The sequence below is a fragment of the Polistes fuscatus genome, unplaced genomic scaffold, assembly GCF_010416935.1.
Source record: "Polistes fuscatus isolate 324 unplaced genomic scaffold, CU_Pfus_HIC Scaffold4, whole genome shotgun sequence".
Classification (NCBI taxonomy): domain Eukaryota; kingdom Metazoa; phylum Arthropoda; class Insecta; order Hymenoptera; family Vespidae; genus Polistes; species Polistes fuscatus.
In genome coordinates, this window is record NW_025113118.1 from 1,337,025 (window position 1) to 1,363,350 (window position 26,326).

General features: G+C 35.2%; 1 protein-coding gene across 6 annotated transcripts in view; it reads right to left on the bottom strand.

The window, feature by feature from the left end:
- The window catches only part of LOC122521288 (fat-like cadherin-related tumor suppressor homolog), a 311,248-nt gene that overhangs the window by 239,546 nt on the left and 45,376 nt on the right, over positions 1 to 26,326 (bottom strand). Inside the window, exon 2 of one of the 6 annotated variants that reach the window (XM_043641865.1) lies at positions 12,056 to 12,208. The exons of the other annotated variants lie outside the window; for them this stretch is intronic. The gene's annotated coding sequence lies outside the window, so the exon portion shown is untranslated. The remainder of the gene's footprint in view (positions 1 to 12,055; positions 12,209 to 26,326) is intronic. 6 annotated transcript variants of the gene reach the window in all.

Here is a 26,326-nt window from a genome sequence, read left to right on the forward strand (position 1 = left end):
TACGTTGAAAATTGAACAACTGTACCAAAAAGGAAACAAAAAACTGGATAGGAGGGTTGCGGAGAATGGGAAATCGTTACTCGTGCGAATCGAGAAGAATAGTAGTTTTAAACGAGCAGCAGTAACTGCTTCTACACTGTAGAGAGTTGATAATTCTAGTCAAAATACCAGACCGACGTTCGACTAACTGTCAATGAAATTTATTTTTTTTGTTGTATTCTGCTGTCGGATTCCTTTTTTTTCTTCTTTTTTTATTTTTACCGTAAAAAAAATTGAACGCAATCCACAAAAATGACAGCTTTTTAAACGATAACGTAAAAGATTCATTTAGGATCTTTCGTTAGTATAAAGCGAATGCGAACACACGTAACACCCTATAATCGAGTTTCTCTTTGAGCTTCAAAAGGGTTAAGAGGATCACGGTTTCGCGGTTTAATCGAATTTAGGGAAAGAGGTATTAACAATATAATCCCTCCTGTTATCTGCCTTATATCGTATATTTCATACAAACTCTTGCCAAATCTCTTAAACGTAACTAAATGGGAATCTATTACTTTAAGATTTTAGATTTACAAAAAAAAACGCTGTTTCTCTCTCTCTCTCTCTCTCTCTCTCTCTCTCTCTCTCTCTCTCTCTCTCTCTCTCTCTCTCTCTCTCTCTCTCTCTCTCTCTAAGGAATTAATGCGTATATGATAATTTTTCATAAATCGATATATCAATCTGAAGTTTTATCTATTTTTCTTTTTTAAAAACTTAAACATATTACTCGTAAGTAAAACTGTTAAAAATGATTAATTATTTTGTAAATGAATTTATTTCTTACTAGTGGTATATGTGAAATTTGTTATTTTTTTGGATCACATTCTCTTCTTCTGTTCTTACCATATTCGCACTTCACTCAACATCCAAACGCTAAGGGGAGTCTCGTGATTTATCCATCTCTTAACTGATCCATTACGAAAGCACGTTCGACCAATCGACTGAAGCTAAGTCGTTCTTTCTCGAAAAAGCGAGAGCAAAATAGAGGAAGAGAGATGGAGAGACAAATTAATTCTCGTGCGGTGAGGATATTATCGAGGAACCTCTTTCAATGTGCACGCGAGAATTCATGTTTGACGTAATTAATTTTCACCCAAGGAGGAGTAGAAAAATGGTCGGTGATTCGTTGAAAAGATTTGTTCTGCGAAGATCAATGCGAGCCAAAGTATAGCAGTAAGAAAGAAGGAATAAAAAAGGGAACGACGATCGAGAGTTTTTATCACCTCGAGAACGTTTTATCGGGTATTGTTTGTTTATCGATTGGTCTCGCTTACGAGAGAAGATAATGGCTTCGTTTAAGGGTCGATGAACGATTCAGGAAACGCATAGAAAGAAGTTTTTGTATGGTTAATAAAACGTGCCGTAAGGTTTACTTCCATATAATATTTATCAAAAATATTGAAAGACATACACATCAGATTCTAGTCTAATGACATTTGAGCGTGTATACGTTTTTATAATAATTTAGATCGATAATGAATAATAATCTAAGGAAATATATAATTAACATACTTTCTAAATAATTACATAAAAAAGAATATCGTTCGATACACTAACACATTCATAAGTATTATATATCATCGATTGCATACAAGAGACGATGGAGAAAAGAGAAAAATCATTATCGCCCGCGCGCGTTTCTTTATCCCACGTACCTCATTCGAAAAACGTCGTAAACTTTTAACGATCCCGTAATGAAACCACACGCTACCTATTCCCTCTTTTCGACGCTCGTTAAACCGATGGAACTTTACATACATACATACGTTCATACGTGAAGTCTTTTGCGCATTTCTTTAACGATTCCTTGAAATAGGCTTATAAAAATAAGCGACATCGATCGCAAAAATGTCCTGTCCGGGGTAGGAAGCGATGATTAACGCCCCATTAAGGGAAAGAAAAGAGACAAAAGGGAGGGCGGAAGTTTATATTCTTCGGGGAAAAGAGACGAAAAGAGAAGAAAAGAGAAGAAAAGAGAAGAAGAGAGGTGAGAGAGCGCTTGACAATAAGGGGGATGATAAAAACGACGATAAACTTTTGTTATCGATATTCTTTTACGGCCCTTTAATGCAGCTACTTGTTTCCATTGCAGAGTTCTTATTTCGGTCGAAACGGAAATTCTCGAAACACGATAAATCAATATCGATAATGGATTTTTAATAGACTCTCTTGGATGTTTAGAGATTTTCTTCTTCGAATTTATTTATTTTTCTATTTTTGAGTCAATACCTTTAGGATAGTTTTTGTTTTTTAGAAAACAAAACATATATCGAAATCCCTTGTCATAGAAAATTTATGAGAATCGAACTTGCCATTCGTATCTTTTAATAATACAAAACGTTTATACGAGGTAATATATCGCTTGGAAAAAAACAATCAAAATCGTGATTCGTTAAATAAAAGTAAAATAAAAAGTAAATAGGAAAAAGAAAACAAAATACTTTCATTTCTAGCTTTTTGAATCACAAATCTAACAATAACCGTTGAAAGCAATGCACTAACGATCGTTTTGGTCGCTTTAGCGGAAATCTCGCGAAATGTAGAAAAAAGCTAACTCTTCTTTTTCATTTTCGTCTCTTTTTCTCCGAATGAGCTAGCTACTGCTTTCCTCGAAAAGTACGGTTGCTTCAATTTCGTGATACTTAGAAGGAAAGGGAACGAGAAAGTCTCGTAAAGTAGAACATTCCAAAAGCTTTGGTGCACTTGGACAGATTTGAGATAAAGAGGCTGGTCTCGAACGAAGTAGCTAAGAAAACAGAGAAAAAGGAAAGAAAGAAAGAGAGAGAGACAAAGACAAAAAAAAAGGAAAAAGGTTATCGACACTCTAACCCAAAGCCGACTAACGGCCGGACGTTCAATTATTTATTTAGTCTACCTTATCTTCGGCTCGATGTTTGCACGATCTCGCTGCGCTTCGTGAGTTCGTTCCCTTTCCGCGTACTTTTCTTTTCGATTGCTTCCGACTCAATATATTATACATAAACAAATGTACAGATATTTATACTATAAATAGTGTGTTATTATGTAGGGTCTATTGTTACTTGTTAGTAGAAGATTATTACATTTAGACCGATATTCATAGAGATCACCATGAAAAATCTGTATCTTTTGTTCTTTATCATAGCGGAAGATAAACACGTTTAGAACAAAATGTTTCATATCTGCTTTCTTTACCGGTTTCTCACTCGTCATTCTACAGAAAATCTAGGAAAAATCCGTAACAATTCTTCTGTTTTCTACGTTGCCTGAAAACACTGGGCAATGCCTAGGCATTTCGGTAAATTTCGGATTTCCCACTTGGACGGTAACATATATATCAGAATCAGTATAATACTCATTACAGTAAGAATATAAACAAAATTACATTTGTTTAAAAATTACATATCTATTAATATACGTCGAAACAATTTTGATTTGATATTTTATTAGATGAAAATTTTCAATTTAAAGTCATCATTAGCCAGGAACAACATTAATTTATTAAAACAAATATATTTTAGTTTAAGCAATCCAAAATATTAAAATGGATTTAGAATCACAAACACCCTAAATGGATTTAGAATCACAAACACATTTTTCAACCACAAAGAGCAACACAAGTACACTTTTAGCAACACACGGGGTCAACGCTCAACCATTGATTATATCTTAACCAATAGTTATATACCATCATCTGGAATCTTGGATGTGAGAACACTTAACTCAGCCGACGTTGGAAGCGACCACAGTCTACTTCTTGGTAAATTTAGAATCAAATGCCAACACAAAAGAAAAGATCGAAGTCACGTAACAAACGAAGAAACAATAAAGATAGATACCTTCTGGGATACAACAACACGAGAATTATACAAAAGACGTTTAAGAGAAAAAATCGAACTGAACCCAGCTGATAATCGTGACGAAGTAAACACTATATGGCTGAAACTAAAAACAAACATAAAAAGCGCGGCCATAGAGGCATTGGGAACCAAGAAATGTAAAAAACGAGGCGTCGCAAAAAATAAGACTCCATGGTTCTGCGAAGAGATAAAAGAACAATGTAAGAAGAAAAAACAAGCCTACCTTAAATATCTAACAACTAGAACTGCCGAGTCTTACAACGCATACAAAAACATCAGGAACGAAACTGGTACGCTAGTTAGAAGAATGAAGGACATGCACTGGGAAAAGTTCTCAAAACAACTAGAGAAGGACTTTTACGGTCTCCAAAAACAAATGTGGAGATTCATTAGAAACCAGAAGAAAGAAATTACGGAATTAATACCAGTAAGCCAAATTGATAAGGAAACATGGACCGCATATCTAAAAGACCTATACAAGGATGACCAACCTAACACAACACAAGGTGTCCCAGATATCATGATAAATAATAACATCTCTATCGACGAAGCTGACATGAGAAAAGCACTATATGGATTGAAAAATAGGAAGAGCCCTGGTCAAGACGGCATCGCAAATGAACTCCTCAAATACGGTGGAGAAAGATTGGTTCAGGAGTTGACTATTCTCACACAAAGGATCCTCGAACAACAAAAAATTCCGGACGAATGGAGAACAAGCACAATGATTTTACTCTTTAAAAAAGGAGATAAAAAGCAGCCCGGAAACTATAGAGGAATAAATCTGCTATGCACTACCTTGAAATTAGTCACCAAAGTAATCTCAAATCTTATCAGTGAAAGGATAACACTAGCTGACGAGCAACAAGGGTTCAGACCTGGACGATCATGTACAGATGCAGCATTCGTCGTCAGACAAATAACGGAAAAGTCGATAGAATATAATAAACCGGCGTTCTTCTGCTTTATAGACCTACAAAAAGCGTTCGATAGGATACGACTAACTGATGTGGTTCATCTCCTCTATAACAGACAAATACCAAACAACATCATAAAAACAATAGAAGATATATATCAGAACAACAACATACAGGCAAAGATAGATAACGAACTAACAGAACCCATAACACTGGGAAGAGGCATTAGACAGGGAGACTCACTGAGCCCGCTACTATTCAATATTATCATGGATGAAATTATAAAAAAAGTCTGTAAACAGAGAGGTTATAGGATGGGAGATAAAGAACTGAAAATCATATGCTATGCAGACGACGCAGTTTTAATAGCGGAAAATGAAGACGATCTGCAGAGACTTCTACATGAGTTCAACACAATGGCTCAATCTCTTGGGATGATAATATCTACATCCAAAACCAAGTGCATGACCACATCCAAGATACCCCTTAGATGTAAATTGGTGGTTGATGGGAGCATTATACAACAAGTGATGAAGTTTGACTACTTAGGCATAGAAATTTCCAGCTTTGGTGAAATAGAAACGGAAGTAAGAACACAAGTGGTTAAGGCAACAAGAGCTGCGGCACAACTCAATGACACCATATTCCGCAACAAACATCTCAGAATAGACACAAAAAGCCGTATTTACAAGGCCACTATAAGACCCATACTAACATATGCGGCGGAAACAAGACCCGAGACATCTAAAACCCGCCAGATGATGGAGGCAGCGGAAATGAAAATAATCCGGAGAATAACCGGAAAATCTCTATGGGATAGACAAAGAAGCGAAGCCCTCAGAAGAACATGCCAAATCGACAACATCAATGATTGGGTATTGGGGAGGAAAATTCAGTGGAACGATCACATAACCCGAATGACAGGAGACCGAATTGTGAAGATCGCTAGAGATAGATCACCACTAGGGAAACGAAGCCCTGGAAGACCACGAAAACGATGGGCGGACAATATACCTACAAGAAGCGAGTTGCGATGAAGAACAGGCAATATGCCTATTTGGACGCTGGAAGAAGAAGAAGAAAATATTAATAGAGTACAGTACTGTGTTCGATTTACCTTAATTGATTACTATTATTAGTCAAAAGAAGTGTATATTGTACTCTAGAAACACGGAAAATAAATTCGACGCACCTTCTTCGAAATCCTCCGTAAGACTGGCTCATTGTCCTCTAACATTCTTTTATTGATTCTTGTTTATATGACTTTCAGACAAATAAATATTATTTATTACGAATTTTACTTTTGTTATTTTATGCAGCCTTTGGAAAGTCATATAAACAACAATCAATAAAAGAATTTTAAATGACTTTCATAGACGACAATAAGACAATCTATTTACAGAGGATTCAGAAGATAACGTTGCGTCAAACATATATTACGTGTTTTTTTAACTACAATATGCATTTCCTTCGAATAATTAACAATCATTTATGGTATATCGAGAAGCACTTTCATTTATTCTATTAATATTTAATATTATTTAAACTAAACTGCATTTGTTTGAACGTTCCAGCTCAGTCGTGATTTCGAGTTGAAAATTTTGATCTAATAAAATATCAGATTGAAATTGTTTAATATTCGAATTATATTATATTAATAAATATGTAATTTTTGAACAAATGTAATTTGTTTTATTTTTACTTTAATGGTTATTAGACTGATTCTGACACTGAAAGATATTTAAATATCAGTAAAAACAAAGGACGACTAACTGTTAAACTGGGTATTCCTACTGTTTTTACATTTATAACAATATATACAATTTTAAAGTATAAGGGTTACTGCACATCATTTTTGTATTTATTTAATTCACTAATTAAAAATGAAGCTTTCATATTAAACTCATTAAATATGCAATAAGGGTATGCTAATGTATTTCTTTCAAAATTTTCTTCATACTAAAAACACTATATCAATAGCTTTCAAGTAAAAATCTAGTAAGCGTAACAGTATAAATATATCCATATTGATTAATAATAACTAAATAGAAAAGAAGGTACTTGAACGTTTACTCGAGTGAAGTAGATTCTTCAAAGCATTTTTTCGCACGCTTCTTTTCAATAAGTCTTCCCTCGTTCGTGTTTCGAAGAGTCGAAAACTAATTGACGAAGTTGAAGACTTCGTTTCGGCGTAGCCACCTTTCTGTGATTATGTTTTACTTTATCCAAGCTTCGTTAAAGCCAGAGTTATTCGTTTAAGATAATTGCTATCGGTAATCGAGCGGATAGTAAGTTAGTTAATCCTACTACAATGAGTTATTTCGATTTCTATCGGAAATTGGAATTTCGTGTAATGGTATTTAAGATGAAAAACGGCTTATTAATGGATTAATAGTTAGGTATACACATATTGGTGTATATATTGATAAAAACATGACACGATTCGTCGAAATATAATTAAGAATTAATTAAATACGAACTAACAGATTATAAACGTACGTTGATATCGTTAACGTAAAGAATTCAGACAGAGTGGAGATTAAATAACAGAATGAAACTGTCGGTAGACCGGTATCGTCCTTCAGGCGAGAAGAAGAGCAACGCTAACGATGTCGCTACAAGTCCACGTTTGTCCAGTAGTCTGGTCTCATCCACGAAACTCGTTTTCCTTCTCTCTTTCTCTCTTTCTTGTCCTACAGATCGCACGCCGGGGGGTCGACTTTAACGATCTCGAAAGCGTAGGGGCCCACGTCATGCCCGTTTACACCCATAACCGTTGTTAAGCGCTAAAGCGTGGGTGATCCGCGTTCGATCGTAAGACGACGAACAAGACGACGGATCTCTTCCTTTCTTTTATTCTTCTTATCCAATAACAGATCCTTTTTACCAACGTAGTAGGTAACTCAATACACCGTAAACAGTCGAGAATAAGAAATTTGTACCTATCATTATCATCAACATGATAAAAATCATGTAAACGTATAGCTACTACTTGTGGTTTTTTTTGATTCGTCGTCATGAGTTTAGCTTAAAAATGGATAATGTCTTAATTCATCGCTTCTTCAGTTTTGTTTTTTTTCCCTACATTAGTCATGATGATGACCATGATAATTTTTCTCTTATGTTACTTCTCCTTTTTATGGTTATTGAATTTTGTAGAAATCGGAACGCTTACGAATATATAAAATTAATGGAAAACAATCTTTCGCGACATTTCACTTTTATTTCGCATATTAACTATTCTTATAATATACACCGAAGAAAATATTTGACATTCTTCGAAAGACGGTGTCTATTCACTTTACTCTTGATTATTTAATATCCTAAAATTCTTATGGATACTTCAAAAAATGTCTCCCCCAAGCGTGAAATATTTCGAATATCACTATCGTTTTCTTTTTTTACATTTTTATTTTATCTCGAAACTTTTTTAAATAGATTCTGCAAGGTAATAATTCCCTTCGCGTAATTCATTCTTCTAATAGCAAAAAAATAGAACGACGAACCGACCGAAAATGAGAGAATGTTGAAAATCGTGGCCTATGTCGTGCTTCTACATTAAATTTTAATAAAACTGTGTCTGGTTAACTTTACTGTTAACTCAGACTTCGAAAGAACTATCTAAATTCTCAGGAATAAAAGCTGAAATATCCACAAGGCGAAGGTAAGATAGAGAGATAGAAAATGGTAGCGAAGTTTGCTAAGTGTTTCGCTTCAGCGTACTTTGCAAATATGTCTTTCTTCGATGCAGTCTAAAACCCTTCGATTTAACCTTCTTCAAATATTTTTACGACTGTCCATTGAAATTTTATGTTCCTATATTATGAGTCTTGCTTCCCTTAAAAAAAAAGAAAACAAAAAATACAAAAAATGTGTACACTTAAACTAAAAGAGAAAATGGAGAGAATATTTAAAAGCTCTATTCAAAAGAATTCATAACTCCGAGTCATTTTTGTAAAAAAAAAAAAAGAAAAAAAAATATAATAATCTCAAAGTAATTGATTAATTAGAGCGAGATAATACTACTTCTCGACTATGTTTACAAATATGCAACAAGATTTATGACGATGCCACTGACTATTCTTACGCGTTACTGTGCAAGTAGGTCAATCTTCTAATGTTTGTCTTCTTTCATGAGCTTATATTATTCTAAAATACAATTTAAATACTCGAATGTTTCTTTTACACTTTGATGAAACCAAGGAAATATTCTAAAAATAAGTATATTGATATTTTTAATTAGTATAAACATTTGACTAAATGCTCAATTAACGATGAATTAATGATTTCTAACCGGTGACACGAGACATGAATTAATCTTTCACGAACGTTTAATTTGAAAATGAAACGGAAATGAGATATTTCACGCTAGTCTTCCTTTTGTTTCTTTCCGGTCTTAAGAGCACGCTTGTGGAATTCATTCGTTGCTTCAGCACGCTTTTAAGGATAGCAGAAACAGCAGCAACCTGTCTTTTATGAATACGCGAGTAGAGGTGAACACAGTAATACGAAACTTCCCGACGACTGGTAAAAGGGGCGTCTTCAAACCGAGTACCTTGACACGATGGTGGTAGGGTGAGGGACTATAGTGGAAGGGAGAACGGAAGGTAGATGGGCGATGTCGACAAAAAAAACGGCAGGCTAATAAAAGCGCTTGCTTTTCAAGCGGGGAACTTTTGGTACACGATGGAAGGCCAATTTGTGAAATACAAATGCATCCTGGTCTACTTCTTAAAAATAAGATTCAATAAAAATCTTCTATTTAAATCCAAAGAGAATTCGAATAATTCTTTCCCTCTCTTTCTATCCCTCTTTCTTCTCAGATATGAAAAAATGCATTTAAGATCCTAAAGATATAAGTTAATTGAATTCGAAATGAAAATTTCGAATAATATGATAATATTGTGGGATGCGAGCACCTCCAAGCAAAACACTTAAATAGACATTCGTGAGGAGATTGGACGGTGGGCCCTGGATAGCTCAATGGTTAAGAGCAGTCGCCCGGAAAGCGGAAGACCCGGGTTCGAGTCCCGATCCAGTCTGTCCAACGGCCCAATTTTTTCACGAATCCTATAATATTGAATGACATTGTTGGTCTGTTTATTTTCATATGAAGCTATAACAGAATAGAAATATTCGCTTGATTGAAAAAGAACGTTAAATTTTGACTGATAGAAAAATATGAGAATTTAAAGATTGAAAAATAGGAATTCTCTCGCGTAAAAGTTATCATAGTCTTGGTAAAGGTATACGAGAAGCGAATGGGCAGGTAGTCGGTAGGGACGAGTCGCATCGATCCTCTATAAATTTTACGACTTGTACCGGCTTTCACGATAGTAAATAAAGAGAACTTTTTCTTCTTCTTTCTTGGCAGTGGACTCCCATCGTTCGCGGTACAACTTTCAAACTTTTGCTATGGTTACTAGTCATTCCGTGCTTTTTCTTGACACAAAACAACCCCGAAGTTAAGTATTTCCACACCTGCTTCGTTCTTTTCTACCGTAAAATAATGATTGAATAAACGTTCCTTTTTTATATCACTTCCTTCTAACCTTTTCTTAATAAATTATATTAAAATATAAAACAATGTATGGACATATATGAAATGAAAATGAAAATGCAAATATCCAAGATTCATTGTGTCTATTTAATTAAGAAATAGCTTATTCATCTATCAACAACCAATCGAGATATACTCAGTTTATTCAGAACGAAACACATTAAAGTTTCTACATATAAGACTAGAAATCCGTTTCTTTTTTCTTCTTATTCTATACGCCTCTCTATCTGGCATCTACGAAGTTTCATGCCTAGGAGAGCTCCAGGCAGCAACATCTTGAGAGATATTGTTCAAGTTGGCGAGCTTGCCCAGCCGCACCCCTTTTCATCGTATCATCCTGACTTTCTTCTTCTTCTTCTTCTTCTAACTTTTTTTTCTACTTTTATTTCCTAACCTCCCTTATTTGCTTGCTTACTCTCTCTTAATTTTTTTTTAAGTACGCATGCCTTCCAGCTGAATTTTCTTCCAAACGCCAACTCCCACATCTCTTCAATTCTCTTTCTTCATATTTTTTTTCTTCTCCTAGATTTTCATGCAACATCTTTCATCTTTCAAAAATAGATGGATAGACGATAGTAACGTAAATTTATTAAAACGATTTTCTTTCTTTTTTAGATGTTTTCCATTTTTATGGAAAGGTCACTGACTCAATTTCCTATTTTGTAGGTATTACGTCAAGGTTCATGATTTTTCATAAAAATCTACTACCACTTTATGCATCGGCTTACATCGCGTATGTTTCGAATCCTCGATAAAAAAGTTTCCCTCGTTATATCGTCCCACTGATAGAACTACCAGTATATCCGATATTTTTTGCAAAGTTCCTTTTTACCAATTTTCCCATATTGTCCCTAAGAGTGATGAAATTTAAAATGATACGCATATAAATTTGTCTTCTATTACACCTAGAATTATAAAAGAAGAGCAAATGAAAAATTACACCGAACAATTTCACGATGGTTTGAAAGACGTAAACGTAGTTCGTTTAATATTCCTATAAGAAAAACGGATCCGCGAAATTCACGCATTTAAGTTTATGTCTCCTGAGAGTAACCTAAAGTTACCTTGTGCGCGATCACTCTAAGCCATTGAAACTAGAATACTGCTGCATTTCATTCAAGTTTCCTAGTTTATCGTTCTGGAACTTCTCGATCCTGTTCTCGAGTTGCCACCATCCTTTAACTTAAACGCAGCGCAACCTTTCCTCTACTGACACAAAGCTGCAGATAATAATTAATCTTTTTCAATCAAAAGATATGTTTTTTTTATTAATTATTCTTTTTCAATAAAAAATATGTTGACGTTACTATACTTTAGAATTTAAAATGATCCTTTCATCAAACAGTATTAAAAAAAATAGAATTAAATAATAACACAATGGCAGAGTTATACTTGTAAAGTAACGCGCTATATATATAATTTCATTTAATAAATTCAATATAAATATAATAAATTATATTGTTATTTATCGAGTTTCTTTTTCTCTTCCACACCTATACATACAACGAAACAAGAAAGCACGCTATACTACATTTGGATTGCTCTGTTACGTCGTAACCGGTCCTTTCCTTTGCAAAACGACAAAGGTAAGTATTTACTTCCTTATTGCAGATACGTAAGAGAATCTCAAAAGATATTGCATTGTATCGTCAGCGAAAACCGAGGTATACCTATGTATCTACATGCATACGTATACTTACGTGCCTATATCGTTTATTCAAACGCGGTGAAAACGATTTAGCGTCGAGCAATGCGGAAGAATTATTATTGTTGCGAACGTTGTAACTGGTTCGCTCGATATTACAATTCCAGATTGTTGTCATCAGTAAATCCTCTTCAAGGTACATGTAGCACTGAAAGATCGAGAGAGAAAATGTGTCTTTCAACGCTTATTTAAATTTTGTAATTGAATGCATGGAAGAACAAGGGATAGTGTTGAAAATTCGATCGTTATTTTTCTCATTGATTTGTTCCAACAGATATATCCTACGCAGTCGTACATAAATATTGGTCGTCAAATAAATTATTTAATGTGCAGAATATTTGATTTCCTTACGAAAATAATCAATGGATTCGTAAATACGTTTCATCGAGCAGGATTAAATAATTTATTTCGTACTACGGATGATAAATATGTGCTTGCGGTTCTGTAATATCTTAAATAAATGAAAACTGTATAAATGCGCGAACTAGGCGATTCATGTTACTTTGCAAACGAGTCCGTTGGGTGTAAGTATACTTAAGGAACGGCATGATCTAACTTCTCGGCAAGCGCGAAGCATGTTTCTAATGCGTGATCATGCTTCTTGCTATGAATTAACGTGAACACGCCACGCGTCATCAGCATGGATCGATCCAACGTTTCAAATAACGCCGGGAAAGCAATGCGAACCAACTTACAAGGATCGTAGAAACTTGGGTAATTACAGCTGCATTTACAGAGTAATTTTAAACATTTATTAAAATCGTTCAAATCGCGTGCAACTCTAAATATCGTGGGTAACGTTTATCGGCGCACTCGTAATTATGACCACGAAATATATCGGTGAATTTCTCCAATAACGGTCGCTACTTTTTCCCCCATTTCACACACATATTCCACGATACATAATATTTGTTTTTACTATCTTTTTTTTTCTTTCTAATATGTTTCGTGGCCAATCATTGGAAAACGCAAATGCTAAAATATATACTTAATTAAACAAACACCCTAATTATATTTTACGAATATGTACATAATTGCAATCTCGAAACACGAACTTCGATCCTTTCCTCTGACCTCAATTTCTTCTTTCCCGTAAAGCAGAGAGAATTGTAAGGTCAACGTAAGCTCTTTTAGATGCGTCTTGTAAACGGAAAGCAAACACTTGGCAAAAGGATTTCCCGTCTTTAAATTGACGTCCAATTGGTTTCTTAAGACTGAAACAACTCGCCGTACTAACTTCATTTCCGTTGGACAAAAACAAAAAGAGATGTGATGGAATGTAACTAAATGGGATCTATGTATATATACTTTAGCGAGCTCTTCGTTGTTCATGATATACATACTTCGAAACGGCTTGTCGTAAAAGTTAACTCGTAACACAAAGAAAGATTCGCGTGCTTTTTCGCACGAGCAGTGAACCTTCTCCAAAAGTTTACGAAATCGTACTTACTAACGGTTGGAAAAAACGACGAACGTCGGGGACCAAATTTGCGAAGCAATTGTCAACAACGTAATCGTCCTGAGATTTTCCTGCAGACGCTCGTAAAGAATTCGAGACGAGATTTAAAAGGCTCCCTTTGAATGATCTCTTTAAACGAAACGCTTCTGCCTCTTTTCCTTCTATTCCTCTCAAATCTACCTCTTTTCTTCTATATATGCCTTACGTTATTTACTGTAATGGAAAGAGGGACGAGAAAAGTACACTCTCCTTGACTTCCAAATTTCTTTTTAAATCTTTATAACTCAACGCAGTGCAGTTTCTCTTCTAGCTGGCTGATACGCTATTTTATATTTCTCTGTAAAATAGTTTTTATCTCATATAATAAGTATTTTCTATTCGTTGTTATTTGTTAATAAAAATTGTTAATAAAAATGTTTAATTTCATCTCTCTTTTCTTATAAATCATTGGTTATACACGATTATGCGATGTTTTACGATTTATCGCAAACAATATAATAGATTAATGGCAAATGGGGAACACCTAGGGCAGGGGGTAAGTTAGTGCTATACAAGTGATGAGATAATATAAACGGCGTAATATAACCACTAATATCACTGTCAACTATCCGTATATTCCCAATGTAGGTCCAACTTCCACCACTTTACCCTGCGGCAGCCCTCAGAACTCTCATAACTTCCACTACTTTGGGTTCTGCAACTCGATTCCGATGGAGACTCTGGCAGTCCGCTGCCAACCTGCCGGAAGCGGCTCAACCTACGTAGACGATATTACGCTTCTCACCGCTACTCCTTGAAATCCTCCTACGCGACTCCTCGTGAAGAGACACGTTCAGTATTTACGTACAAATGTATTAAATGTTGGTACGTATGCATACGTTCATGAATATATACTACATATCTATTTTCATTTTATACCGGTGCGACTAAGCTTCTATGGAATCCATGCGATACATTGCAACCGTAAATTTCGTCAACGAGTAGACGAGTTTCACGCTTGAAAAACTATTTTTCATTTTTCAAAACGAATAGGATTCGATGATTTTCAGGGAAGTTACATGCTTAGCCAAGTGTAAATTTCGAAATTGCGGTAGGATTTTATATCATATTTATTATAACAAGATTTTATATCGTGGCGAATAAAGGGTGAAAAAGAACGGGTGAAAATAAAAAAAATAAAGCATTATATACATTTATGAAAAATGAGGTATTTTTCTCTTTTATACTTTGTTTCATTAATAAATACGAATTCACGATTACCTAAAACAAAAGTCAATTATACCTTGCATTTCCAATTTTCTCTTCCTCTCTTTTGAAAAACTTGTTATTTATACTAGGTATATGCTTGTTGTCAAAGTAAACTGATTATTGTAAACGACATTGGCGTGCGACCAAGCGACAACTAAAAAATTTCTCTGATCTTCTCAACTTCTTTTCCCTCGAAACCTCGTTTCTTCCGTGACCACCATGATAAGATTACCAGGATATACTTAGTAATATTGCCTGTCAGAACTTTTGTGAGAGATTTGAGAAAACGATGAGCTAAAAAAGTAAAAAGTAACAGAGAGAGAAAGAAGGAGACAAAATAAGAGAAAAAATAATAGTGATCACATTTGTCTAATGATTATATACAATTATATGCGTATTAACAAAATATTGAAGTAAAAATTATTTGGCTTTGATAAGTATTATATTATTGTTTCAATTCATATCAATAAAATGAAGATACAAGAAGAAGCGTACAATATTAATAATTTAAGTGAAAACGAGAAAGAATGATTTTAAAAGTGAAAGTTCAAAAAATCTAAATGAAGAAGTAAAGAGAACAAAGCATGGTCAAAAAGAGCGTAGATTAAAACTACGAGTGTTGAGGTTCATGCTCCCGGAAGCGAAAACGGAAAGGGGGGTTTGGGTGACAGTGATCACGGTGTTGAGGATGGTGACGGTGGCGTTGGTGGTGGTTTTAAGCCGATCGTGGCTTAAACCAAGCGACGAACAGCGTTGGCTATGACGCCGGGCGCCGTTGTAAACCACATCGTGCGGTTTACGAGGAAGGCGCACCTCCTGCAAGTTCCTTTTTTGTTTATTCATTCATCAGTTCGCCCAGACTATCGATTCTGGAAAGAAGCCAAAAGGGAAGCCCGTTGCTTCCTAACGAATCTCCCCTCGCTCGCTACCTTTTCTCACGTATGTTTGTATTAGTGTATTGGTACTAGACGGTATACGTATGTATGTACATGCAACGTCCACAATTTTCTTCGTCTACTACCTAGCGTCTGTATCGGCTGATGAATTTTAAGGACCTAGCCTTCTTCTTAAGAAATCTCGATGAGATGTACACATGTTTGGTTCGAGTTCGGATATCGTGACCAACATACAAAGTCTTTGAAAATATGAAACTTTAAAGGAATAATAAAGACATGAAGATTGACTAGTAAAAATAACATTTATCTATGAGGTATCTTTGGTCGATTAATTCGTCAGCGTAAAAAAATTGCTCTTTATTATGTTATTTTATTCAATAACTACTGGTCCTAGCCAGAGGGTTAACACTCTTACCACCATGCCGAATTTTGTCGACCGCGAGTTGACCTGAACGTGGTATTATAAATTAACGAAATAAAAGTTTTGAGAAACGCATAAATTAATATAGCAGCACTGCAAATAATAATAATGTGAGCATTTTTAACATATTTTTATAATATTCAATCAATCTTGTAGCTATTTTTATTGCAAGTACGTGTCAAAATTTGGTTACCTCGAATTTTTTTCTAATTTCATTGCAATTTTTTCAAAATTATTAAAACTATATTTATTTATACTTCACTCTTATCCTTATCAAATCCTTATACTAACTTTCTCCAAACATAAACTTTATTCTTTAGATACTTTCATTATTCTTTATAATTTAGCTACTTACAAAATATTTCTTTTTCGTTATGGTTTTTTTATTTTTTATTTATTTTAACCTTTTCTTTATTTTTTATATCCTATAACATTGCTAGCTTTATTGCGATAATGAAACAAAATAACTATACGATTCTAAAAATTATTAGTTTTGTATAATAAGGTTGATATTAATTCTGTCGACCAAAATTCGTTCCTATCTATTATAAAAGCATTGAGTGTCATACCATTGGTCCTAGCTGACATAGATTACTATTCAAAATGAAATAGGTATAATATCTTACTTGAAACGCATATAAACGTAAGTCTCGTTCAATGTTCAAGCTGCTATGACCTGACAGTGACTGATAAGTTAAACAAAACAAAAAGACCGTAGCGAAAAAACAAACCAAAACATTAAACGGTCACATCATCACGCGATGTTTAATGTTTACATTTTGCGCGTTTGAATATTGTTTTATAATATTGAATTTACTTCAATCCAGCTACATGTTATAAAAATACTTATCTAACTACGGTTTTACCTAAATCGCAAATATGCATGGAAACGCGAATAAGCTTACGTTCCTTTATCAGTTCGAAGGAAAACTCATTAAATCCAAAGTTTGAATTAATAAAGACTAAGAACGCAAAGGTACTTCAGCGTTTTACCATTGTAATCAATTTCGCACCTACGAGCAACTTTACGAAATTAAAAAGTTAAAAACTTTACGAAGTATCTGAACTATACGAAATTCATGAAGCCGAGTAGAAACAGTAGTGAATTTCGGAAAATGATCTCAAACACATTCTCGGTACGACCGCAAAAGTGCAATCTATAATTCAAACGACTTTCTACGATTTTCTTCAACCGCGGAATTCTCAACCAATCTTCCAACTTGCATTGGATAGTTCATAAATCATGTCTGGATGAAATAAAATTTACCCCTGGTATCAGAACATTCTTATTGAATGATTTTTTTTTAATAATCGAAGGTCACACGATTTATGTATAGCAAGCAAAGAGCTATTATCACAAAAAAAAATTATTTTTAAATATTCTGGAAGGAAACAGTGATGTGTATCTCCCAGACTTAGAATTTACGATTTCCCTCTCTCTCTCTCTCTCTTTCTCTCTCTTTCTCTCTCTCTCTCTCTCTTTCTCTCTCTCTCTCTCTTTCTCCCTCCCTCTCTCTCTCTCTTCCCTCTATCTTTATCTCTCTTTATTTCCCTATCTCTATATCGTTGAATCGCCGAGAGACAAAATCCTGAATTCAAGCTACGCCTCTTCTTGTTACTCCTCCATCCTCTGTGCTTCGCGACCGAAAGAGGAAAAAACTCAAGCTCAACGGAGGAGTACAAGTACTCGGAATTTGCCTCGAAGCGAAATGCCGTTTGCAAATATCTGCGCGTGCGTTCTCTCTCTTCCTCTCTTCCTCTTTCTCACCACCACCTTCCCCTCTCCCTCATTCTCTCTCTTTCTGTTTCTCTTGCTTGTTCGTCGACGATAGGTTACATCATCGCGGATATTGTAAAGCTCTTCCTCTTGCCTAGAAGAAATATACATATATACTATCCTATATTTCGTTGACGAGTAGTGTAAGAGGGAGAGAAACAAAGTACGCTTTTTCCAAAACGTTTCGAAACTTATGAAATTTTTATGAAGACTTGTCAAACTTTTACCAGTGCTCAAACATGTCTCACGAACAATAAAATATAATACATTTTGTTTCGTTTGTACTAATCAAAAAGAAAGATAAATTTCAATTTACTAAAATTTTACTCCACGCGATGGTAATTAAAAACGATTAAGAGCATTGGGAATATGAAATAAAATTGTTCTTTTAGTCCTTCTTTCTCCATTTTTCTCTCTCTCTTCTTTTTATAGGAATATTAACTATCGTTTTTCGACATTTATTTTCCACAAGAATTCATATATTCCCTTTGAATAAGCAAAAAGTTAATTCTAATATATTCGTGCGAAAATGAAAATTTCCATTCCATCGGTGGAAAAAGTATTATGAGAAATGTTCGACGATTCTAAGAGCATATTTCATTTTCGAAAGACTCGTGCGAGAAAGAGAAAGGAAAAAGGAAACGTAAACAAGGAGAATGCATTATACCGAGATTGTGGTGAACCTTTTCTTCTACTTCTTCTTCTTCTTCTTTTCTTGTTCTTTCTCTGTCCGATTCTTCACTAGGTGGAATCAGGAAATGCCGCGAAGTACCTTTGCAAAAGTTGAACGTTGCTACAGCGGCTGGTTAGGTCGCGCAGATGCACGAATGGATTTCACCGAACTCCAGCAGACTTCGTCTTTCTTCTGAACGAAACACCATGCCGCGCCGCTTCCCTTTGCAATCTCTCTGATAACTCGACGAATTCGCGGCATGCCGACTCGCCTTGTACATGCCGAGAAAGATATATATATATATATATATATACGGGAGAGAAAGAACTAGAGAAAGAAAGAAAGAGTGTCGTGACAGACGTTAACCCTTCGTTAGTCACGCTTGTTCTCTTCACATGCATGAAACACCTTTATCGTTCTCTTTAAATCATATTCTATGTCGATCTAATCGTCCTTAAAGTGCTACTTATTAATTCCATTTTTTTTCATTATTTTATATTCTTTTAGCTACCCTAAGAGCGCAATCTTTAAGATTTATCTTTTAAATGTGACAATTCAATCGTTTCTTTCCATACTATGCATGTATGTATATAATAAATATATTCGATACTTATATTATAGATAGTTAAAGTATTTTTAATAAATAATAAATTTTTAATCAGACTTTTTTTTGTTGGAGTAATGAGTTTGAAGGAAAGAACATAAGTTTAGACTATAAGTAATTTCGTTGTAGCAATTTTCATATGATTCTTTCAAGAAACTTTCTCTTTTGCGCCTATCTTTCATCTTCTTCTTTTGAGTTCTTAACCAGTAGCCACTACGTTCAATTCACTCGATGACCCCGAGGCGTCCGATATTCTCCGTTGCCTTCTTCATTCCACGTTTCCACATACCAATCGATCGAACGCAATATTATGAAAAGGGACTGCTCGTGAAACAATCGAAATAATAAAGGGAGAATCTCTTAAAGTTTGTAACACTCGCGCTAGCTTATAATACGAAATTACGATACAACATTATTTTCTAGAACCTTTCGATTGATATTGCATCGGTGAAGAGCAAATAGTTAAAATGTTATTTCCCTTACAAGTTCAATTGTAGAACATAGAAGAAAATGTGGGAAATAATCGTCATTTACATTACCATATTATTCTTGCAATTAATTTCTCTTAAAACGAAGCATTCGTCTTCCATCTCACAATACTCAACTTAATTGAATGAAGTTCTGTTTGGAAACTGCGATAGAACTGCGATCCAATCAGATCAGAAAATTAAAGGACTAATCGATCGCTGTCTATAAACAGAATTTCCATAATCGAACGACCTACAGAATCGTAATGTATATCTGTCTACGTAACGTAAACGTAAATTCACGTCGACGATCAAACAATATACCCTCTCGATTCCTTTTAACGACCAGTGTATATTTAAAAATAATCTCTAAAAAAACTTTGACCTAAAACCTCTAACGTAAGATTATGAAAGAGAATTTGAACACATTTTCCCAGTCATGCTAATTTTTCACCAAAAGTATCCAGTTAATTAACCTTGATTAATAATAAATTGAATTAGCTATTGCTTGAGGTTTTCTCATATATATAGGTATATTTTTTTTCCTGTGTGTATTTTTTATTTTATTTTTCTTAAAAATATTCCTCTTAAAATTAAAAACATAAACTACGTAGCTAGGATCGTACGAGTTCTCGTTTTATGAAAACAAAGAATTTTTATCCTTTCAACACTATTTCCTTCCGTCATTTTTTTTCTCCTCTTCCACCTTCCTCTTTTTTTGTCTTCATCTACGAAGCAAATGCCATTTACGATGCTTTTGCGATTCAAAAACTGAAAGAAAGAAACGCCAGGATTCCGGTGAGTCTCATTCATATGTAGATACGTCCGGAGTACAACAGACGGAGACACACCTGCGACGCAACAGTGTGTGTTTTGAGAATGACGTAAGATGAGCTTGCCATCCGCTAAAGACAGAAATGCGAGAAAAGAAAAAGGAAAAGGCGAAACTATTAGATACACTCGAGGGTGGAGAAATCATAAGCGTGATGAGGAAAAAAGAGGGAAGAAAAAAAGCGAGAAAAGAAGAGAAAGGAAGAGGATGGAAGACATAGAATTCATTAGGTACGTAGATTACTGTTATCGCGAGACTACACTTGCTTCAACGTAAGCAAATAACGTCTCATTGCTCGTTGAATGTCGAGTTGCACGGTGTATAACACGCCTGTGACATCATCGCACTTGTTACTTCAATTTAAATAAGACAAAGCATAGCAAAGATGCTTTTGTGAAAGTAGATAAACTGTTCTAGTCTGACAAAAGATATATATATAGATATTCGAAAACGACGGTAAAATTTAATTTTAATTAAAAAGAGCGAATACAGTATAGTTCTCAGAAAATATTCTCTTATTTCACTTAGGAGAAGTATTACGTCAGGAAGCGTTTGCAGGACATACGATATCTTCCCCGATCAAAGAAAGATTCATTTTCGCTGAACTCTTATAATCTTTTTTTATTTTTTACGACATTTTCTTGTATCAATCTACTTCTGATTGAATTTTAAAAATACGTAAGTATTATTTAAAATAAATTAAATTTTTAATTGAATAAAATGCAATCCCACAATAATAGATTTATTCGCGGTTTTCGTATACGTCCCTCTATATAAGTACTGAAAAATTCATTTCACATAATGCATAAAATAAAGATCAAAATTTATGCGCATAAAAATGTACAACTAACAAACCGTAGTTATACACTTATATGAACGCGTAGCAAATTCTAGCGGAGTAGTCAATATCCGTTGCAACAAAAGTTAAAAGAAGGAGCTACCGAACCGAAATACAAACTATGAATATTGAACGATATGAAAAACAGAAAAAATCAACACAACGATTTTATGCGTACACAGAAGAAAATTATTGACGTTTCTCTCATCAACTTTATATATCCGAAATTACCTCTTTTAGTAAACAATTAAAGAGACCTTTTCTAAATGTATTCTGTTGATTCCAATATCAATTAGGTATCTTAAACTCGGAAGCTTTCATGTTTATAAATTATTATAATTCGTAAAAATATTGTTAAAAAATAAATGTAATCTGAAAGAACACAATATTCCAAATCTTAACATTTGATAAATTCCAAACGACAATAGAATGTTATTGGATCGGACTATGATATATATTCCCTAATGTAAGAGGAAACAACCAATACGACGAACAAATCGATAAGGATCAAAAAACAGTTCTTGGGAACCCTAAAAACGTATAACTTCGATATAAGAGAGGGAGAAATGTATACGGATATACATGTACGTGTTCCCCATAAAAGTATCACTTTCCCCGTGACGCGATTTGCACAACGTGTCATATATACGTATATATGCAATGTGCATGTGTGACTTGGAGAAAAACTGGTTAGAAGCGATTCAAGGGTCAATCCTCAACAGTTTTGCTCTCCGTTTTACTCTCTCAGCTTTAAGCGTACATTCGCTGGCCATATCACGAACACGTCATAGCGAGCCACCTTGCGTCAATGTGTTACGTCTTCGTGGTACACGCTATGCCAACGCTATGCCAATGTTCTAGCGAAGGCCTAGCCGACGGCGCCATTCCTATGGAATGCCAGACCGTGCGACATGCACACCGGGCAGCCATCTAATCGACTACCCGCATACGGTCCTGCACCTGTTCAGTTACCGACGACCACCATCTCTCGTCCTTTCCTTCCAATCTCTCCTCATTGCAACTATCTTCTCCTTCTATTGTCTCGCTTACTCTGTTACCTTCATCTAGAAAATCAACAAGACGAGAAGCAATCCATTGTTGATCTTTGACTATCTGGGATTTCGTTCATTTTCGAGAAATCTGTTTGCCGATTAAAGAGATATGTTCAATAACGTGAATTCTAGTAAGTTTGTTTATTCAAAAAATTCGATGTTTGGTTATCATCAAAAGGAGCCAATAATTTTATCTGATAATTGGTAAACGGAAAGATATTTTCATTAATACATTAAGAAACGAGTTTGTTACGAAAACCAACGATTTTCTCTTTCTCAACTCCTTATATTTGCAGTTACATCACAAATTTATGTTCTCAATAAAAACAAAAATAAATAGTCATCTCCATCAGATACTATTGCAGTTACTTCTTTTGCTATGTGCAATGCAAGGAACGGATTTTCTTCAAATGCTCTTCGAAGTTAAGTAGAGACTGAGAGTCGGACTAAATCCTATTTAGAGTCCATTAAGATTGACAACAAAAAATATTAAAGATAATTCTATCTTCTCGACGTGTCTACTTTCAAGGATCTCTTTCTCTCGATCACGTGCACACCTGTACTACTGTATATATGAATGTACATATGTAATGTATATTAGAGAACATAGACGCGTTCGAACGCGACCTCGACATTTCGCTTCTTTACCAGCGACTCTCGATTCTCCGGGCAGCACCGATGCAGCAACGTTTTGCAATTTCATAGAAATGAACCGTGGCGCTCTCGTAATGCTTATCGACGCTTTAATTACCCCGAATTACGATTCAACGTGCATAGCGTATATATGCGCGTCTCTGATTTTTCCTTTCATGAATGATTCCACTACTACTAACTCTGATATATACACCGATACGTATGTGTTAACCAAGCAGGCTGTAAAGAGATAGACAAAGAACAGTATATCGTAGAAGTATAGAATCCTTTTACTCGTCGCTCTCGCGAGTTTCGCGCGCCTTGAAATGCCAACTACGAATCTCTTCTTTCCTTTCCTTTCCTTTCCTTTTATCCACTTGTCTTTCTTTCTCTCTCTCTCTCTTTCTCACTCGCAGAACGCGTCGACACAACATTGTGAAACGTCGAACGTGTCTTCGATCGTATGCTAATTAAAGTTATACCAGTAAACGCACAAGCACATACATACACGTATTCGGGTTGGCACGATTTTTTTGTTAGTAGCAAGCATCGAAATGGTTCGTGTACGCGCGTTGAATAAATTTACGATCGCGAGGAAGAGAAGAGACACCTTTCCTCGCTCTTTCTCTTTTTTTCTTTCTCTCTGTCTTTCTCTTTCTCTATTTTTCTCTGTCTCTTTCCGCTTCACTTTGGTCCTCCCTCGGTTGCGAGAGAAACAAGCGGCTAACTCGGCTAATCCGATGCTAATTCGATGCAGTAGGCGAGTATATCCCGTTTACAATGGACTTTGTCTATATAACATAGGCAGGACTCATGTAGGACCGAGCATAACACACGTGCGCGAACCTAATCGCAGAAAAGTGACGCGAGTGGATTTCTCGAGGTACGCGACACTCAACCTAGGTTGTTGCTGGTATAACGCCAACGAGAACCGGCCACTGGAACGGCCTGTACCGTTTTATGTGATGGAACATTACCTACCGTTTCGCAACGTCAGTTACTTCGTTTGCTTTGAGAAGTAGGTATATACGTTTTAACGTAGCTTCAATAAAAGCTTAAAAAAGAGATGCCTTGGAATAGACGACGATGGTCTTTTCTATCTTCTGTTATCAATTCGATTTAGCAAGTGAATTATCGAAGTAGTACTGTTTTCCAAGTAATCTAATATAATTAAAAAAGACGATTCTCTCGATATTTCGAGTTAAGACGTTATCGAGAAATTGTGAGTTTACGAAGGAACGAAGAACAAGTTCGAAGAAATAATTTGGTAATTTACAAAATGGCATTTGTAATAAAATTGAATTTAACTCTCGTCAAAGAAATGAAATAATTCCAGCTTTGATAGCTCTTTCGTAATGAAAACATTGAGGTAGAGGAGGATAGAGTGAAGTAGGAGTGAACATAATTAGAGAGTAAGTAGAACTAGTGGTCCTCGTAGGCAAATAGCAACTAAGTAGAAAATGGTACGACGATCGTTCAAACTTACTCCGATGCGTAAAGATTGTCTCGGAAGTAATCCGCTTCGAGTGAATCTACAGTTCGAGGTTTGTCGACTAAAGGTAAGCAGATCGATTCTGTAGTTTCTCAAGTTATAATTGCGAACGTTAGACACTTATCTACCTCAAAGGTATTTCTAGAAACATTTGCAAAGACGATTAGGATAAAATGATGGTATATAAAAGGTAATGAAAATGCATCGAATAAGAGACTTTTATGCATACTTTATTCGCCTTTTCTACATAGATTCTGAAACTTCCATAAAGTTCCCTCTTCCACTTTTACGTAACACTTACGTGACGAGATCTATCTTTGAAAAATATTCCTTTTCTTCCACTTTCTTGAAATGCTCTCCACAATTCTTTATTGGCCCGAAGCAACTCGATATATTCGAGAGGAAACGAGAGTTTTTCGAAAGAGTAACGAAAAAGAGTGACAGGAGAATCCTCGTATGAGCCGGAGAAATGGTTATTTCTTTACAGGCCGTACGTCTTCCTTTTCTAAAGCATAAATATAAGAGAAATCCTTATGCGTAAGAAATAACGGACAGAGCGTAAAGCGTGCCGCGAGGCGAATTTCGCGAGCGAGGGTGGTTAGCGGTGAAAGAAGACACAACGTGAGAGTCGTAGAGCTTCTTTCCGTCGACTACAACGATAAAGAAATGTACGACAAAGAGAAAACATAACGAAAAGGAAACAACGATGAGGATAATGACGGCGAGGACGAGGAGGATGACGACGAACTGAGAGATTTGTCGTTGAGAAAACGCACTCTCGTAAAAGCTACTCCGTCAGGTGCTTCGTTCGCATGAGTAAACTGTCTTCGCGTAAGACGTAACGGACTTTTTTTTCTTTTTTTCTACTTCTTTCTTTGTTTTTTACTTCTTCGTTTTCTCTACTTGCGTTATTACGAGGTAAGCTTTTCTGCAAAGTATATCTGTCGACTTACAATTAGACAACACACTGTCTTTTCTTTTTTTCCTTTACTTTTCATTTTTTTCCCTCACAACCCCTGTTTTTTCTTTCATATTACATGTTATTTCTTTCCCACGTTTTCAGCATGTAGCTAAAAAAAACGAAAATTATTCTTGGAAATGTCGAATGTATGCTTACATTCCGGGGCTTGAGACACATCGTCTCCTTGTACGTTTCTCTCACGAAACCTTAACCCACCGCAAATGACCGGACTAAAGAAAAATATTCCTACGAAAGGAGGATCTTCGTTTACGAAGAAGAATCCGTAAAAGCGTGTGAGCTTGACAAGAGATTTTTTCAAAGTCCCTAGATCTTACCAACATTTTAATGTAGAAATAAGAAGCCCCTCTTGTCTCTTAGATTATTTCGAGGAAAAATGAATTCACTAAATCTCGTGGAATGTGACATGTTTGAAAATAATCGTCGGTGACTTATATTTATAGTGAACCATTTGATAAAAGTACTCGTATTCACGATCGATAAAATTATCTTACCGCAATAAATTTCTATCTGATAACCACATCAATGGTTCTATTTCTAATTTGAAAGCGTGAAGATGAAATGGAATTTCTGGAATTTGTCTCCTTAATAGAACTCTGACTTATATTAGTTCTTAACGAAAAAAACCGTACTATGCATATGTGTGTCAAAAAAAAAAACTAATCGGCTGTCAGCTAGAGCGCCGGTCTTGCTTAGAATGTTCGTAAAAAACCGTATACGTAGCAGACGTTTCCATTTGTAGATAGTTTTTTTTATGGCTAGCCGTGCGATTACTTTTTTGTGAAAAGTAATTAAGATCAATGATCGAATAATTAAATCTTCTAGGATTACTGCTATCTAAAGGGTGAAGACGTCTAGACGATCTAAGAATTTTTCGAAAAATGTAAAGCTTATG